Source organism: Lycorma delicatula, chromosome 3, assembly GCF_047948215.1.
Source record: "Lycorma delicatula isolate Av1 chromosome 3, ASM4794821v1, whole genome shotgun sequence".
Classification (NCBI taxonomy): domain Eukaryota; kingdom Metazoa; phylum Arthropoda; class Insecta; order Hemiptera; family Fulgoridae; genus Lycorma; species Lycorma delicatula.
In genome coordinates, this window is record NC_134457.1 from 33,681,469 (window position 1) to 33,702,239 (window position 20,771).

Consider the following 20,771-nt stretch of genomic DNA (forward strand, 5'->3'; position numbering starts at 1 on the left):
CTCACCTAAAATTCAAAACATCTCCATCTGTAACTACATTATGTAATTTTTTGTTTGCTTGTAGTTTGGTATATTAGAAATTATTTTATAAAGATTTTTTTTCCTATCGTACAACAAACAGTAAAATAAACACTAAAATAAGTAAGTTATACATAAACATATTTTATTTTGAAAGCATTTTTTGAGTACAATCTTGTCTTCCAATTAATTTCAATAACTCTTTAACTAACTCTTCATTACTATTTATAATACGACATATTCCAACAGCCGAAATTAAAAGTTTTGACTTTAATTTGATTGGTTTGCTGCTAAAACTGAATGTGATAAAATATCTAAACTGGAAATAATTGTGATTCATAATAATTAATAATATAAATAAAAAACTGATGTGGGTAACACATGACTTCCTTGTACGACTACAGAATTGCATATACAATTTTTTTTTTTAAATGTAAAGTACATAAAATTTTATTTCATTAATAACTTCTGATATTTTTTCTTTTTTTTTAATGATATTATTGAATTATTAGTTATTAAAAAAAAATTTTTACAGTCAGAGGTTAATAATTATTAATAAATCAATACATTTAAATTAAAAAGTCAGTAAAAAAATGTGATGAAGTCGGATTTGAACAGATGTGCCCCTTGAAAGATCCAAATATTTCTTTAATTAAAAATTTATTTGGCTTATAACTCTGAAACTAATGAAAATAACTACCAATTATGATATATCGTTGAAAAGTTCTCAATGAGGGCTTATTACTGCAGTTAAGGAAAAGGAAAATTCCAAAATCCATTTTTTATTTTGGGCTTTTTAGGACACTTTGGGTTCAGTCAACTGCAATCAAAAGTGAAGGTGCACAACTAGATGTTAGAACAGTCCAAATTACAAAATTTCAAAATCCTACGGCTAATCGTTTTTGAGTTATGCGAGATAAATACGTACGTACAGAAGTCACGCCGAAACTAGTAAAAATGGATTCAAGGATGGTCAAAATGATATTTCCGTTGAAATCTGAAAACCGAAATTTTTCGCGATTACAATACTTATTTTACTTCGTACAAGAAAGTAAAAATGGGTAGAAATGATGACGACTAAGTTTGAATAGGGTAACTGAAAATTCCAGTTCAGTACAAAAATATAGTATTAGTGAAAATCTCAAAATTGTCTGAAAATAAAAAACCAACTAGATTTGTAATTTATGTAAAATTACCAGATACTTACAGATAAATATTTTAATTCCTCCTCCTTGTACTTGGTACTCATATCTGGTTTTTATTTATATCTTAAAAGTGAAATTTTTTTCTTAGCGGTTCGTAAAATATACGGTAATATTTGCTTGCTAGCTCTGCAATGCGTTACCGTTTTGTCAATTCAAAATGGTAACGCATTATATTTAAAAAAAGTTTTGATCTACAGATTAATTAGTTTAATAAAAGAATACGTTATAAACGCTATAGTTTAAAAATCCCAAAAGAAAACACAAGAACCATAATGATTAAAAGAAAATTTACACAAATTTCTACTTGTAAATTGAAAAAACTAACATATTTCAATCATATCACTACACGAGCTTATCGTGTTATAGTTTATGCAGTGTAAACTGTAATACTAAACCAAAACGTGAATAATCTTTGTAACTATTCATATCCACAATAAAATGAAATTCATGTAAAAAAAAAAGTGATATATAAAAAAAATTAAATAAGCTCTTTTTAATATAAAAAATATTTAAATAAAAAAGGAAAAAATTAAAAAACTATGACATAAATTTTGTTTTCTACTTTGTAATATTGGAATTAAATAGTAGACTATATTAAGAACATTTATACAAACTATTAATTTATTGGCAATGAAAGAAAAAAGATTTAAAAAGAATTAAAGAAGTACTCTGCTTTTCTTATCGATTGAAAGGTTTTCAGGAAGTTTTTTTTTACATTTTGTTTCACTGTTTTTATTTAATACATTGTTAAGCATAGATTTTAACTGGAGTATTCACTAACAGCCCAATTAAATTAAAAGTTTATCTTCTTCAGTCAATTCCACATCCTCCTCGGGAATGGCTAAAAAGTAATTAATTTATAAACAACCCAGATGACCTGCAGGGAACTTTATTAAAGTCATTAACAAATATTTTATGTTTGTTAATATAATTTGTTTTAATATTATTATTATTTTTTATATAATTCACTTTATTATCAGTTCTTATAAGGCTTCTTAATTGATTTTTGGATGTATTTTTTTTTTTTTTAAACCTGACTTCCAGAAATTTATTCATAAATTTATTAATAAAGAATTTTAAATGTTGGATACACAGCCATAATTTTTGATTATGAATTGAAACTTTAAAAATAATGTGGGATTTTCCACTGGGAAAAGTCCTGCGTGTTTACTAAATTCCAGTTGATTACGATACTGGAATATACGTTTATTTTGGAGTAGACAGAGAATGACGATTTGATTACTAAATCGTGGATACCGGTCTTATTTGGTGGTTGGGTTTCAATTAACTACACATCTAAGAATGATCGACCTGAAACTGTAAATGACTACATTTCATTTATATTCATACATATCGTCCTCTCAAGTAATACCTTATAGTGGTTCGGGAGGTTAAACCGAAAAAAAAGAAAAAGACAGAGAATGAAGAATAGAATGGACAGTAAGAATGGACTACATATACGACGAGTATATGTATGTATATATATATATATAGATTTACTATTACGATAAAACATATAACAGTATACAAAAACTCTTAAACATCGTCGTCGTAAATCAGCTGATTTCAAAGTCGAGAGATTTCAGGATCAAATCTTAATAAAGGTAGGTTTATTTAGTTGTATTACTTTTACTTTTATTCAAATTTGAATACAATGTAGTGGATACCGGTGTTCTTTGGCGGCTAGATTTCAGTCAACCATACCCATATATTTCAAGAATTGTCAGCTTTAGTTTGTTCAAGACTACTCATTTATCGGTACAGTTACATTACACTAAGTCGCTAATGACTTTAATTGTTAAAGCGACCGTAAATAAAAATATTTAATATATATATATATATATATATATATATATATATATATATATATATATATATATATTATAAACAAAAAATCTTATAAAATTTCAATTAATCTATTTTTTTTTTAAAAACAGTTACTTTAGTTTTAAATAGTTTTTAAATTAGTTTTTAAAAATTTGATATTTATAAAAATAAACACCAGTTTGAAAATTTAATTTCAAGACAGAACATTAATCTCTTTATATTTTATATTTTTTTTTTTACACAATGCATCTTGAAGGGTTATATATTACGAGTATAAAGGGTTGGAGCTGATATATGTACTTAACTTAACACGTTTATATTAATTTAGCAGACGTGTGTGGACACTTAAATAGAAAACTATTTGTAGAACTTAACACCAACGGAAATTGCATACCAGGGATTTCTTTGAGATAAGAAAATAACAATTTCCTGTTTTATATATATATGTATATAAATATATATATGTAAAAATATTATATAATACAATGGAATATTCTTGCCAAAAAAAAAAGAATTTTTGAAATTTTTTTTTATTTTGTCTTATTTTATAACAAAATAAACTTTTTCTATTATTATAATAGTAAAATTTAAACAAAGGAAAAAAAGAAAAAGTTGGTTATAAATTTGTTTTAACTTCTTCACAACATTTATAAAATATTAATAATTTATAAGTAGCATACTTAAAAAAAAAATTTGAAATTTTTGGAAAAATTAAAAAAATCCCTTTCGACACGGTGGAAGGCGGAGGTAAATTTTACTAATGCTAAGTAGGGGGTAAAAAAAATGTTAAGAAAAACTTCAGATTTACTCAATACGACAATGGTTGCATGTGAAAAAAAGTTTCACATGTTTACCATCGGAAAAGCTCCATCCTACAATTCCACAAATGTTTGGTCATCATTTGCCGTAAGAGTTGATCATATCAAAAATTGTTACAGACAAAAGTTTAAGGTAATATTTAGAAGACTAACGGCCACCTTAAACCGATTCGATACTGTGCCTATTAATGTATGAATGGTATATTTTGTCTTCGAAACCCGATTTTTTCCACACCCTGGGCAATGGTTGGTTATATCAAAAAACTTATTGAGAGAAGTTTTAGGCCATAATCTAAAGAATAGTAAGAACTTTAAACGAATTGGATATTTTTCGTAATAAGAAAGTTATAGCAATATTTTGTTTTTTCGAAAAAGCCTCCCCCATTTCCATTCCCATGGTCGGATTTTGGCCGTTAACGAACTCGACCGAGATATATATACAAATTTATACATAAAATTTTGAGCTGACAAGGTGGTTTTGGGGTCTGGGTGATGTGAAACGCGAAGACATGTATAACATTTTTCGGGAGTCGAATCATGTACCCATTGCAATAAGTAGCTTTCTTATGAATACCTAAAAGTAATAACTTTTTCTTATTGATCGAAGAATTTTCGCGGAAGGTTATTTTATTTCGTCTTTTTATTTAAAACACTGTTAAGCATAAAAAGCGTTCCAATTATGAAAACGAAACAAGTTCAGAAAAAGGGGAAAACATATTCAAAAGAATTACCAAGGGAAGCATCAAGATAAAAATAAGAAAAGAAGGAATGAAAAAAGAAAAATATTGAAAAAAAGGAGAATTGAATAAAAAGGTATAGTAAAATACAATTGTAGAAAGAGATTAATACGAAGTATTAATGAGGGCCCTCTGAAATACGGAGTATTTATTATTTCACCTTTAGTTATTTAACAAGGTTATTAAACTTCCATCCATCCATATACCTTCCTTTATTTTAGCATCGCTTATATTAGGGAATTTTTTTTTAGAAACTGAAACCCTGTACCATTACGATCCATTATTTTAATAAATTTTTTGAATAAACCTACCTTATGTTTAGTGGTGGAAGATAAACTTTTTTTTTGTTTTACTAATGTTTAACAACAACATTCTTCTCTCCTATACTCAGTACCTCTCTCTCTGGCTACTGCTCTTTTATGTAATGGTTTTTCTTATCGCTGCTCTCCCACTGACACAAAAAGCAACAAAACTTAGTGTATCCAAGTAGCAGTCCAAGTAAAAGCATCCTCTAGTAGCTCAGTTGGTAGAGCGGCGGACTGTAGTGAGTCCAAGTAAAATCGCTATAACTTCCAGATCTCCACAACTATGCCATAAATATTTCCCATAATGAATCCTGCGCAATACAATTTTCATAAGACTCTTTCATGTGGACAGCGTATGCTAATGGTATTGATGGGAATTTATTACCAGTGTGAAGTAGACCAGCTTTCAAACTAAGCTTTGACGAGTCAATAAAAAGTCGCCATTTGTCAGGATGTTGCATATGTCCCAAAGCTTCTAGTAAAGAGTCCACATCATTACAGAATATTATGTATACGTACTGAGTGAAGAAATATTCAGATTCTGACTGTCTGTCACGGAAAACACTTATTTTAGTGTTCGGTTGTAAAAAATACCATCCATTCAGTCTTGATGTCAGTATTTCTACTTGATTCTTTGATAAATTTAGATCTTGCACCAAATCAGTTAATTCTGACTGATTAATTAAATGGGATTCAGTATATATACATTTTATAAAAAGTTTGGATCTCTTTCTTCATCGTCTGATATCAGCACAAGATTCGACATTTTCATCTTCATCTAAGTTCCATGTATCTGGTGACACTGATGCATACTGCCATGCGGCCAGTGCCACAAAGCAGAAGGAATATTTGTGAACGTATTTCCGTTTACAAAATTCTATGCTTATATAGTTCATGCATGATACTAGCTGAAAATAAGAATGGTGGTTACAAAAACCTAAGCCTGATAGAAGAATTATAATTTCATATTTGATATTACCATGAAAAATACTAAAAAAATCAGTTATTCACTCTCATTTAACAAAAATCATTGTTGATCAGTGTTATCCTATATTAAAGAGCAATACTTGTGTACCATTTTTTTTTTCGGCAGTCGTGTTTCTTAATTTTTAATATTTACCTCTTGCTTTGTATATGCTTTTTACCGCCGATTTTCCACGACTTGATTCAGTTTATTGGTAAAAAGTATGACAATACTAACAACCGGTAAGTCACCGACACTAAACTCTCAAAAATCGCAGATTAATCGTAATAAACTTGGTGTATATTATCAAAACTGAGTTAAAATTATTTTATGAAAGTACTTTAACATAAAGAACGAAAGAAAGTACCTTTTCTTTAAAGGAAGATATGTATCTAATACAGTAAGTATTAGATACATATCTTACTGAAATAGCCAGGCATGTGTTTGGACAGATGAGTTACATAAAAGAAAGATATTTGGATGCTTTGAAAATAATTTTGAGTGAAACTGCTATTGCATCAATAAATTTGGCAAAAATGTAAAGTTTTCAATCGAAAATAAGACACTGATATATTACGTAATATTAAATTTTGTCACTCATGTAATAAATCTTGCAAAATTGGTGGAACGGCCGTCTAATTTGACATTAATTTTTTTTTTGAGTAGAAGTGGAATTACTTATCATTGGAACTACAAATAGAAAAGTACTTCCAAAATTTACAAATGTAACAAAATATAATATAATTATAAAAAGAATATATAATTAATTTTTTTTTCTTGAATTTTTACGGGCATCGACTACTAAGGACATTAGCCCTCGTCACATTCTTTAAAAGAAATTAGTATCACCATCAGGATCGTCATATGTAAGGGTGTAAAGGGCCCTTACATTTTATTTAAAAGCACAATCTACACAGAAACATTAATCACAACAAACAAGACAAAAACAACACTTATGGGGTGTAAAGGGCCCCGTTATAAAAATTTGAGATAAGGTTCCCAAAAGACCATGAAATTAAAATTTAAGATATCAATACCATTTCTTTTTTCTACGTGTCTCGTTTATAGTTTGTTTAAGCACCTTCGGGGCGACCAGAACCGCCGTTGAGCAGTATATCAGTCGCGCCAGGGTGCCGTGGCAGTTGACTCCTTATAAATAGACTACAGGCATGCACCACGCCCACCCATAGCCTCGCGCCCTCGCTCACCCTTGAGGGTCCCCCATGCCATCATCGGACACACCCCGACTCACTGCTCTTGAATGCAGACGAGCCAGGGTGGCCTAGGCCAGAGGGCTACCTCCCGTCACTATAAGTGCAACGCTTCGAGACTCCCATATATAAATGAAACCACCTCTCAGAGACTCTTTATCACAGCTTTATATTTCTCACTTTTACAGACTTCTAAGAAGTCCACTGGCGTGTAAATAAGCAACTATCTTTTCTTCATTTCCATTATCCAGATCAGCAGTAATGTCATTTCTTAGACGGGACCTCTTTCTGAGGTCCTTATATATTGTACACTCTTCTATTAGATGCTTGATTGTCAGTGTTTTATTAAACACTGACAATTATTTTTTATTTTAACACCGCACATTGGTCTCTCTTCGCCGGTTAACATATATAAATTTGTTAATCGCGTGTGACTGATTCTAAGTCTGGTCACAGCTACTTGTTCACGGCGAGTCAACTTAATGTCGCTTTTCCATTTATATGGAGAAGTTTTTACTGAGTTTAATTTTGTATTTAAACTACTCCAATCAGTACTCCATTTGCTTCTTACTATGTTAGTTAGACGATTTTTAACATCTGCCACTCTGACAAGAAATGCATCCAAATCATCGCAGACTGTTGATTTTCTGGCAGTTTCATCTGCGATTTCATTACCTGTAATACCAACATGCCCTGGAGTTCATACAAATACGCATCGCTGTTCTCGTTGATTTAGAACGTATAAAATGGACAGGATGTTTGTAATTAGGACATCCTTAATGTTCTTGTTCCGAATTGCAACAAGTGCACTTTAAGAAACGGAACATATTAGCACTCTCTCTTCACAATAGTGTTATAATATATAATTAAAGCAATAGTGTTATATAATTAATCTCCTTGAGAACAGAAAAAGTATTTACAGGTTGAAAGATAATAAAAGTTAACTATGTACCAGATAGATTTTAGTAACTTCCACCTAAATAAAAATTAACATTATCAAATTTAAATATTAATTTCAGTTTTATTTATGAAGCATATAATTGGTGTTGTTTTCAACAAAAATCAAAATATACATTATAGTAATATTTAGAAATAAACTGATTGTAAAATGCCTTCCCGATAAAAATAAATAATACGAGTTGATTTAATAGTACATTAATTTAAAGTTACATTTTTTTCTGTTTAAAATGATATACACAAATTCATAATAGAATTACTACATTAAACAATACAAATTTAAAATATAAGTCGGTGTGTCGGTACAAGATGAAAATATTATTAATCAAAAAAGATGACGAACGAAAGGATTTGAATTATGTTAATTCGTTTTGTAAAAGAGAAAGTTTTGCTGTTTCTTGATTTCTTAAGCAAACTGAATTTTGAGGTCTCTGAAAAGTAACTTTAGCTTACAAGTAAGATGGAATATATTTTACTAAACAGAGGTAAAACTTCAGTTCAAATTATTGAACTCTTACAGTTTTATGTATTAATGAAGGTAAAATATGATTATATTTTTTATAATAACATTATTATTCATTTAGAAACTAAAAATGTCATTTAATTTGAATAACATTAATCTGTATTAAGATCAGTGTTTTTTCTTTAATACTTCTTTGAAAATGGAAAAAATTTGCATTCCATTACATATTAAAGCTTCAAAAATTAATAAGTAACAAAATAATATTTGAAGAAAAAAAAAAGACTGGTTGTGTAATATATGTATATTAAATAAAGTAATCAGATCGGTAATAATACAAGTAAAAAATAAAAATAAAATTACTATCCTCGCTTGATATTATCCAAAATTAGTTTTTTAATTAAATAAATTTATTAAATTCCTTTTTTTAACATTTTGTACATTGTTCTACGTTAAAAAAATTAATAAATGGCTACTAATAAAAGTAATATTATTGGATTTAATAATGAACTACATTTATGTGTTGTTCTAAAGCTTATTAACTGGTGTTGCTTCAACAAAAATTAAAAATATATAAATATTTCTATTACGTATATCGAAAACAATAGAAATGCATTTGTTTATAGTGCAAAATTAACGACTTACAATGGCAAATAAAATTCACACTTCATTCATTTTTTATGAATTGTTAAATTAATTTTTTTTTCATAGAAAATAAGTGTAACCACAAATGTTATAAAACATATGGCCTAATTATAACACAAAAAGAAATGGGCGAATAAGTACTTTGATGCAAGTAACAACAATTATAATTATTAATAATTTAATAAATATTAAAAAGAAAACAGTACAGCAAGAAAATCTGGTGCTATTTAAATTCCTTTATCATTTATAAAATACTAAAATGACAAAGAAGAGTATATATATTTTATATTAAAATCCGAGTAGCAACTTGTTTTATAAAGGTCATCCAAAATTTTAACTATATAACAATTAAAAACAACATGAAATTTTTACTAATTTCAAATATATATCGAAAAAAAACAAATAACACTAAATAAAGTAAATAATATATTATTAGTAAATAATATATATATTTGAAATTACACACTGAAACTTCACACTGTATTATTTTTTCTTTTAAACCAAAGTTTACCTTAAAATCTTTTCTAAAGATAAATATGAAAATATTAAATGCCGTCGATAAAGAATCAATAATGAATTTAGAAAGAAAACTTACTTAATTTCTTTATTTAAAAATATGATATCCTAATGAAGAAAAAGAACAGATCTAATCCAGCAATAGTGATACGAGTATATTATTTTAAATATTCAAAACCCTTAAAACTAAATAATGGAACATGAAAATTCAAACATTAAAAAATATTTTATTTGTTCTTTATAACACATTTAATTTATATTTTATATATTCTGATTAACTAGTAATGACAGCTAGGCATCGAAAATGATATAAGAGGTTAGATTAAAAAAAACAAGAACTATAAGAAACAAGTAACAAAATAAATATAACTGAAAATAAATATTATATTGGTGAAATGATGCAGAAAGATACTTACATAAATAACCAATTAATTAGCCATTGATAACTATTTTGCAATTTCTTCCTTCCGAATATCTCACCTGTCTTATTTAAAATGAGGTCCATACAATTTAAAATTTTAAATCTAACAAAAAAAATTCCAACTGATTTTATACGTGCACTGATAACATTTTTTTAGTCTTATACAAATGATAAAGAAATTAATATCTCTACAAAATTTACTTTTTTATTTTTAAGAATTTGGTTCATAATATTATAAAAAATTATTCAAAAGACTGTAAATTTAGTGAAACTAATTTAAAAATGGATCAATTTAACAGTAATTTAGATAAAAGACAAATAACAATTGAAATATTGATTAATGTTATTGTTCCGTTCCATGTCGAGCCGTCGGGTGCTGTGAACGAGTGGGTGCTAGCGCTCACCGGAGAGTTCCGCTCGTACTAGGATTCAGCGCTTGAATCTGATCCAAGGCGGTCACGTCATACCTCTTAGTCCGGATGGACTCCATTCTTTCTTCGGATGAACGCTAGCTTTAACGTTTCATTTAATTTTATATTTTTTATTTTTATATGTCAAGTTACACGTTATATTACAATTCATTTCATTAACTGTCAAAACAACAATTTATTAAATCATTATTCAACAAGCAGCAAGGCGTTGTCTTCATTCATCTCCTATGAACATACAGTCCAACCTCGCTCTAAAATCTACCAGTTATTTATGCCCGGAAAAACCATTTTACTAAATAAAGGATATAATTCTAAATTTTCTTTCTGATATATCTTTATTATTAAATCCTTATTTATTAATAATATTTTTTACAATTATTCGTTGCATCTGAATTACAATTTCCCGTTTAAATATCGCTATAGGACAACTGTAGCTCTGGAAGGGAAAGTATTGTAATCGGTCCAATTTGGGCATATGCAGTTTTCACCGGATCTTGACGTTTTGGCACCTAAGTAACCCATAAAACCGGATGGAAATTTTCCTGATGTTAATGTCACTAAATCATCTTATATCTCCAGAACTACTAGATCGATTTTGACCAATCTTGGTAAGAATTCTTCTATATATAGGGCATTGATGCTATTAAATTTTCAACTTAATAGGTCAGGAAGACCTTTAACATGGAGAGGCTGTAGAGCAAGATCATCACTCTCAGTATCTCAACATTTCGTCTAATTAAGATCATATTTTTCTCAGGCACATTTGTCAACAATTAAAAAATAACAATATTTGCAAAAAAGCTTTTTTCAAAATCGCACCCCGATCCTAAAAAATGCTGTTGTAGTCCACCGCTACGTTGTGACGTTAAAGGTGAGCGGTAGGATTAAATAAATGAATAATATTTGAAGTTTACACATTAAATATTAACTCTACATTACTTAATATTATATTACTTAAAAATAAGAAAAAAAAAATAATATAAATTTAAAAATAAAATATTATATTACTTAATATTAAAATTAACTCAGTCGGGCTGGGTCGGACTCGATCGCCCGATTGACGTGGTGCCTTGTGTATTAAGCATCGCAGCAACAACAGTCTGCCGATCGTATAAGCGAAATTTGTTCTTTGTAAATTTATAAATTACATTTGCTTTGTTAGTGCCGACCGATTCCATTCGTATCGTCAGAACTGGAAGAATTAAATACCGTATGCGGGCGCGCTTTAGTTAGAATCATTGAATTCAATAAACGAATAAATATTATTTTTAAATATAATGATAAACATTTTAAATTAAATTGTGTGTGTGTGTGTGTGTGTGTGTGTGTGTGTGTGTGTGTGTGTGTAATCCGTGCATCAGAAACAACCCGTAGTTGTAACGGGTAAGTTTGCGTAACGGGAAAGTCCTACAACGGTGTTGTCAGCTTTTTAATTTTATTGTAATTTCAATTATCACTTGAAAACAATTTCTTTTTAGCATCTACCTTAATTTAAATTTACCATTTAATAATTATTTCAATTTTTTTTTTTTTAATGAAAAAGTGGACATCAACAGCTATGCTAATTAGCATATGAATGGTAGCATATAAAAAAAGTGCGATGCCTGACAGGAATTTGAACACAGGACCTTCTCACGAAATGCGGAGAGTTTACCTACTCAGCCACGGAAGTCAGCGTTTATTTATTTTAGTTTCTGAGTTGTTAAAGAATAGAAATAACTTTAAATAACAAACAGAAATTTAATGCGTGAAAAAATTAAATGCTGAACCTTCTTTTTACATGTAATATGCACAACGGATTTTATGATACACGGCAGTGGAATATAAAAATTCAAAATTCCCAAGTCATTAATAAAATCCATTGGTTTTACTATTAATATTTATATTTTTAAATCGATTCCCAGTAAATAAAATATGGTAAATACGCTTATACAATACATACTTATACTTATACAATACATGTAAACGTTTTGGGAAGGCTCATTTTACACAATTCATGTCCTTCAGTAACAGAAGAGAACGGTAATGAAAATGTTTAAAAAGCTTCATTAAAAGTATTACGATAAAAATAAAGAGCTTACATAATGATAAAAAATAATTCTCAAGTTTTAAAACAAAAATATACTTGACACAGGGTCAAGTGTAATTGTTACAACACCTTTGACAGAAATTTAATTTAAACATACCACAGCACAAGCTTCTTAGACCCTTACGTCTAAAAAGAGTAATTTTTGATTATTTAATACTACATGAAAAGGTTGAAATTAACTGCAAATGTTTAAAGCAAAGTTAAAGAATTGTTAGCGCTGAAATGTTTTTGTAACACGATCGCATTTTTTATTAGTTAATATTGAAGAATTTTATAAATTTTAATAGTATTTCTTCGTTATTATTCTATGTAAAATTTGTGTTTTCATTTTATTTTGTAATTATTTTTACTAATTGCTTTCAGGTTCATTAGTCGATTATGTTTTAATTTTGCTTACTCTTGCTTATAATTATAAAAAAAAATTTTAATACTGACATATTTGAAAATTTATATAATATAAAACTGTTTTTATGTGTAATATGAATTTTAATTTGACGTTAATTAATTTTGTAATAGCTGCAAAAATGAACTTAAATATATATATATAAAATTGATGGATAAACATGTTCATTACCATAAATTCTCACTTACAAACTTAGTAACTTTTAATAGAGAAATATCCCACTGAATAGACAGAATGCACATAATACAATATTTTCAGGATAGAAAGAAGAAAATTTATTTTTTACTTTAAATTACAAATACGTTCTCTCCCTTCTTGTAAAATGTCGTAACTTAATATTAATGAACTTCAGCTAGTCAATCTCTAAAAGAGAACAACTCGCTTTCTCTGAGATTTATAATATTACACAACATGTCACGGCGATACAGAGAATTGTCTTTCGTGAGGATGAGGATTACATTAATTTCAGCTGGCGGCGTCTTTATGTACGACGGTATGTTAGCATTTAAAATTTAAATGGTTCTTAATCAAAATTCTATATATTTAACTCATTGAGAAAGACGTCATGTAACCATTTAAATTTTTATTTTCCTAAAACGCCAGGTATGTATTAACCAACCAACTCTGGAAAGTCTTTATATTCAGTAAATTTTATTTTACAGGAGATAACATAACAATTTGTTATACTGGAAAAAATTTTAATTTATTTTTCTTTAAGTTTAATCTTAAAAATTGTAAAACATGTGATAAATTGCTGTAAAAAGTACAACGCGAGACTTCATGCGATAAAGTCACCAGTGTGACTTTAAGAGATACTTCATTTTTAAATATACAGATGAAGGAAAATTACATTAAAAGAAAATCATGGGAGTTTAAACGTTCACACAATGATGTTTGGTCTCCAGGTGTAAAATAAAATAAACATTTAAAATCATAAGGGGGCTTCACTTACCATTCGAAAAAAAATAGATTTAAAAATTTTTGCATTTTCAAATTCTCCCGCTTTTTCTGTTTAACTTGATGTTTAATAACTGGGATTTGAAACGTCCACGATGCATCATATACTGCTAACTGCAGAGGAACAAGTGGTGGTATGATGGGAAAGGGTATGCTGGGTATGTTTCAACGTTCTGAACAGCTGTACAGTATTAGATATAAATTTTATCTTGGCGATGGAATTATCTACATAGACAGAAACTAGATTGCGTTGGTCACGTGCAAAAACGAATGGGGCTCTCGATTACGTAATGAAATTCCAGAACGGAATATTACCGTTATCCGATGGTAAATCAATAGGCGGATGTGGCCGACTAACAAATTGTGCAATTTTGTACTTCTTCTTTACCCTCCCTGAGGTAAACCAGTAGTAGCTTCCCAGCACAACTCCTGGCAGTGTATTCTACTAAGTAATATAAATACTGATCGAATTGCCCGCAGAAACCAACGTCACGGTCCATCGCAACGACTTCAAGGATGATCTTCATAAGGTTGCGGATTACCCCATCCTCTCTATTAGCCAAATCGATGACTAGAACGTGACCGGTTCGCCCAACAGTAAAAGACTCACCGGATAAATCAGCTGTGTTCGATTTTACAAGTACCTGTCCTGCTTGAAGTCTGCCATCACGTTCCAGGCGCTCGAGCTAAGGCACTAATTTGCAATTAATGAGATTCAATTGTACTATGGTTTGGCAATAAGAAGAAATACTAAAAGTACTGATGACATGAAAAAAGCTATTTGGGCAGAATATTTTCACTTGTCGTCAACTGATGAAAAGCCATCTCACTGTTTATGTCGAAAGACATGGTGTAAATATATAAAAGCCCAATCTGCCAAAGAGCCATATAACCATGATGAACACACCCATTTGCCAAAAGCTTTAATGGAAGAAATCAAACCGATCTTTCGGGATCAGTCAAATCTGCTACTAATAAAACAACGTTTGCATGGTGGCAGGCAGAATGGCAGCGAATCATTGGTCAATGATATATGGTCAAAGATATCAAAAATTGTTTTAATCAGTAGAAAGACTTTGGAATTTGGAGTTCATGAGACTTTTAGTTCTTATAATGTAAGGAATATAACAAAATGTCTAATTTTTGAAAAGATAGGGCTAAGTCCGGGACTGAATTGTGTACGAGCATTAAAAATTTGATCCAATTAGAATTCAAGATGCCGGGCGAGCAATTCGAGAGATTCAAAGAAAATGTAGGCAAAGCTTTCAGCAAAAAAAAATAAAACTAGCAGATTATTATGAGGAACAAGAAAATGCAGACAACCCTGCATATTGTCCAGGTATGCATTAAACCCCTGCAGCTTCACTACTATCAGATAAAAATAACTTTGAACTCAATTTTCCAAAAATCTAGTTTTAAAATATTTAGGTACACTTTTCTCAGCATTCGCAAGCGATATTTTATTAATTCTTTTACCATTTTTTATAATAATCTTTAATGCTATGGAACTGGATATAATACTATTAAGTTATTTTAAAAATTGTTTTATCTTGTCCGAAAAGTCAAAAAACGCAAGTAGTTGGGTAAATAAAAGAATTTTTTTTTTTTTTTTTTAATTTTGAAACCAATTCCATAGCACGGATGAAAAAGCTGTGAAAAATAGCGTAACAAAAAGTCCAGTGGAACTATTTTTTGTGGTTATTTTGGAAAAAGTACCTAAATTAACATTGTTGAAGATAAGATGAGTGAGGCCCCTTAATAAATTGATTTTTAAAAGAATTAAAATTTGTTATATAACAAGCGATATGCATTCAATATAATGTTAATTATAAAAAATATTTATTAAAAATTTTATGTGAAAACCATGTTATTCTGCATGTTTTGTGGAATAACATTCAAAATGTTATTCAACATGTTTTGAATAATGAAATCATATGCATATATACACGCATGCATGCACGCTGTATAAGTGCACTGAAATAATCACTGCATCGGTTATACTGCGTAGGTTAAGTTGACAACCGCATAAACATGTCTGTGTATTATTAACCCGTCTGTACACGCGAATAATATAACATGACAATGAAGCTCAGAGCCTGTTGACGAACGCCGGTCGGGAATGTTAGCACTCGTAGAATGTGGGTTAGTGCCAGGGCTATTGTCTATCAATTCTGGGTTAAATCGTGGGGTGTTTTGTGGGATGAGCCGACGGCCGAACATGCAACACTCTTGTGGGCCACTGCATGCAACTCGCCAATCAGTAAACCGCTCGTAAACTGAGCGAATAATCACTTTTCAGAGTCAATAAGTCCCTAGATTATATTAAAGCCGGAGTTCCTTTCATCAGTTAATAGCTCCCTACTTAACGCAAACCCAACCTCTCTTTATAATTTCAAACTTAACTACCCCTTTTCCCAAAATGGCTTTTCCCTTTCACCTCCTTTTATCTTAATCTCTATCAGAAGGGAAAGCCATTAATTCTACATTATCCTTTTTTTTGCGATAATTACTTTTCAAATTACAATTATATAAAATTAAAATTTCTCTTTCTTATGCGATAAGAAAACGCTAATGAATTTTTTTTGTCATCCTAATGTAATGAAAGTTATTTAAAATTATTTTTCTTACAGTTCAACAAACTCGTATTCTTTTATTACAAAGGGATTATCTTCCACACGATTGAGAAAGTTAAAGTAAAGGTTAATCATGTTGAATGAGGTAATATAGTTCCTTCAGCAAATGTTTTCTAATTAAATTTATACGTTAAAAATACGTTGTGAAACTTTTCCATAATACTTCAAATTTAATTTTATCAGTTAAAAAAAAAAATAAATAAATAAAAAATAAAACTGTACTGTTTTTTACCATTACTATCTTACGGTTGTCTGTATTGAGGAGCAACATATCAGTTTTATTTCCATATATCCAGCGAAACTTTGAAGTTCTTGTTAACACCTTCTCATTTTATATTTTGAATTGTTATAATTTATTTTCTATTTTCGTTAATTTTCCTTATTACTTAATATTTCAGTTCTCCAGTCTCGTTCATATGAAAATTTCAAATTTGTCCAACCTTCCTTAGTTTTACTTCACTGTTCATATTTCATTTCCAAGTAAATGTTTCATTCCTCAGATACTTCTTCAAATGTAATTCCATCTTATCTCATGCAGCTATTTCATTCTATTAAACATTTCTTATTTGTTACAATTAAAATAAAACATTATTTCCTGTATCTATATAAATGAAAGAAAATCTTCGTTTTGCGTGTGTCCAAATAACTCAAAAGTACTTAATCGATTTCGCTGAAAATTTCAAAATTTATTACTGTTTGACCCAGTTGTATTTACATATTATTAGCTTCATAATATTTATTAATATTATTATATCACATATTAACTGTCTGAAGAAATTCATATAGATAATGACAATCGATATAGACGATATCTCTCGATACATACAACGAAATTATATTTATTAAAAAACGTTTTAGGTAATTTATTTATGCCGGCCTCCGTGGCGCGAGTAGTAGCGTCTCGGCTTTTCATCCAGAGGTCCCGGGTTCAAATCCCTGTCATGCATAACATTTTCAAACGCTAAAAATCGTTCATCACATCCTCTGAAGCAATACCTAACGGTGGTCCCGGATTTAATAAAAAAAAAAAAACAAAAACGTTATTTATTTATATGTTTTATACTTTCTTGTACGAAGTAAGGAAAGTAGGTATTTATGATCGCGAAAAATTTCGGTTTTCAGATTTCAACGGAAATATCCATTTTGACCATCCCTGAATGAATTTTTACTAGATTCGGTGTGGTGTCTGTACATATGTGCGTACGTATCTCACATAACTCAAACAAGATTAGCCGTAGAATGTTGAAATTTTGGATTAGGACTGTTGTAACATCTAGTTGTGCATCTCCCGTTTTGAATGCAATCAACTGGACCAAAAGTGTCCAAAAAGCCCAAATAAAAAAAAAATGGATTTTGGACATTTTCTTAACTACAGTAATATGCTCTCATTGAGAGCTTTTCAATGATATATCATAAATGATCCTTATTTTCATTGGTTCCAGAGTTACGAATATAGCCAAAAAAATTTTAATTACAGAAATATTTGGATCTTACAAGAGGAAGGCAAATCGGTTCGAATCAGACTTCATCTTTTTTTTTTTAATTTAAATATATTGATTTATTAATAATTATTATTAACAAGTGATTGTAAAAATATTTTTACGATAAATAATAATTCAATAATAACAATAAAAAAATATGAAAAAAATATCAGAAGTTATTATGAAATAAAATTTTATGTACTTTTCATTTAAAAAAAAAAAATGTGTACATGTAGTTTAATAGGCGTACAAGAAAGTCATGCAGTGTACTTATCAGATTTTTATGATCTATTTAGTAGTAAGATTGGTGATGTTTGAACTGTGGTAAGCACTCTAGCATTAAACGTTGCCGTGTTCACTAGTTTTAAATAAATAATATACATTTTATTCAAATAAATATGAAAGAATATAAAAAATATGTACATAATTATTCCGTAAAATGAAAATGTTAATTATAAACTTCTAGGTGTTACAATTGACACATCTATTACCGGACAAAAGTTCATGATTTATGAAATAAAGCAGCATTTTTTATATATATATATAAACTGGATAAATTAAATATTAATAAATTCATTGTAGAATTTTTAATCATAATCTTAATTTGCTACATATTTGAATTAATATTTTTTTTGGAATGCCTAATTATGTTCAAATCTATTAATTATTTTTAAGTATTATTATCATCGATGGATGATAATGAATTTTTGTACCGTATGAAAAACGCAAGACTTGACCAGAAATCGTACCCGAAATCTTCAGATGAAAGAAAGAATCACTACTAGGTTTTTATAAGATTTTAAAATCTGAAAAATTAAAATTATATCTTTATAATTATGAAATAAATTAGAAGTATTGTGAGATACTTTTGTAACGCTGGATTCAGTAACAATATATTACTTTTTAAACAAGCAAGATTATTTAAAAATATTTTTAAAAACGGTGAAATATTAAAATTCTTTTAGATTATAAATATACAGCGTTCTATCATCATTATTATTATTCACCGTTAGATATTTATATAAGTATTTAGTACAGAATTTATATTCCAGAAAAAATTTTGATGTTTATATTTTTGGAAATTTTTATAATGAAAATAATAACGGAATAATAACGTGTAAATGCAATGACTTTGAGGTTAGATTTATACATTATCCCTTTCAATTCAAACCAATCTAATTTTTATTTAAATTATATTACATCAAAATTATAATTCATGTTACTTAAAAGATTTGTAATTCAAATGCAAAATTAAATCGATTTGTATGAAAAAATATACGATACGTAAATAAATCCAAAGATCACCCTGTTAATGCAGATTTCTTTTCGCAGTAACTAAATAATTTGCCAAATACGTTCGGTAGTTAATTTTTTTTTTACATTGAAAAAAGATACATATTTTTACTTAATAATTTATGACTAACAACCGTAGTAATACTCTTAGAAAATCAGAAACTACACTTAAATTTAAAATCCATCTACTGATAATCCGAAAAATAGGTAAACACATAATGACTACAGAAAAAATGGATGTGCCTATACGAGTAAGTTAATTTATATTTAATCATTAACGGCAATATATATTTACAAAATATTTTAAAACAACCTCATCATTTTGGCTGACTAAATTTATAAAACAATGATGGATGATCCTTCATCAATTATCGAAATATGATTTCAGTTGAACAGGCCGAAGAGATTTGTTTTAAAAAAATTAAACATTTTTATAAAAAAACTGAGCAGAATAAATGATTATATGTCGCATTTATAAATAAATTACTTTCAATGATAAATTAAACGAAAACAGATATCAAATTTGTAATTGTGACATATATGCTTTATAATAAAAGCTTAACATTTTTCATAGGAAAAAATAGATTATTTGTTACTTAGACCACCTGTGGTTAACTCATCGTCACACAACTGTTGTGTAACAGCTGATTTTCGAAGTCAAAGGTTCTGAAGTTCATATTCCGGTAAAAGTTAGTCGCCTTTATACGGATTTGAGTACCAGAGTGGGAAACAGTGTACGTTGATAGTTGGGGTTCAAATTAGTGCACTTCTCAGCAATGGCCTGCCAAAGTCTGTACACGATTACACCTCATTTACATGTTGTACATACGTACTTAACTTACTCGTGGAGGGGTTTCTTATTGTACACTAGTTGAACAGATTACAACGTACACATTAGAGGAAAAACTTTTACTTAAAGAAAAAAAAATTTTAAATCTGATATGGACACCACATGCCTTCCTTGTACGCCTATTAAATTATATAATCACATTTTTTGCTGCACTTCATTTCAACTTATTTCATTTGAAAGTGAGATACGATCCTCCAATTCTTTAATAAAGTGGGCAGTTACATAATTACATTGTAGTGAACACCACACAGCATCACTTTTTTTGTGGTTCGTATAAGCATATTATTAGTTTATATATTAATTCTGTTTAATGTCACTCAAGTAGGATACGTAACCCTGCACACATCGGATCGAATCCGACTTCATATACATATATTATACATATATATATATATATATATATATATATATATATATATATATATTTATATGTATATATATATATATATATGTATATATATTTTTTTTAACTTTTCTTTTTTTAATTTAAATACGTTGATTTATTAATAATTATTAAACTCCAATTGTAAAAAGTTTTGAATTAATATGA

At 28.7% G+C, this 20,771-nt stretch overlaps 1 protein-coding gene across 1 annotated transcript in view; it reads right to left on the bottom strand.

The window, feature by feature from the left end:
- The window catches only part of LOC142320867 (limbic system-associated membrane protein-like), a 1,323,513-nt gene that overhangs the window by 1,000,784 nt on the left and 301,958 nt on the right, over window positions 1-20,771 (bottom strand). The gene's annotated exons all lie outside the window — the stretch shown is intronic.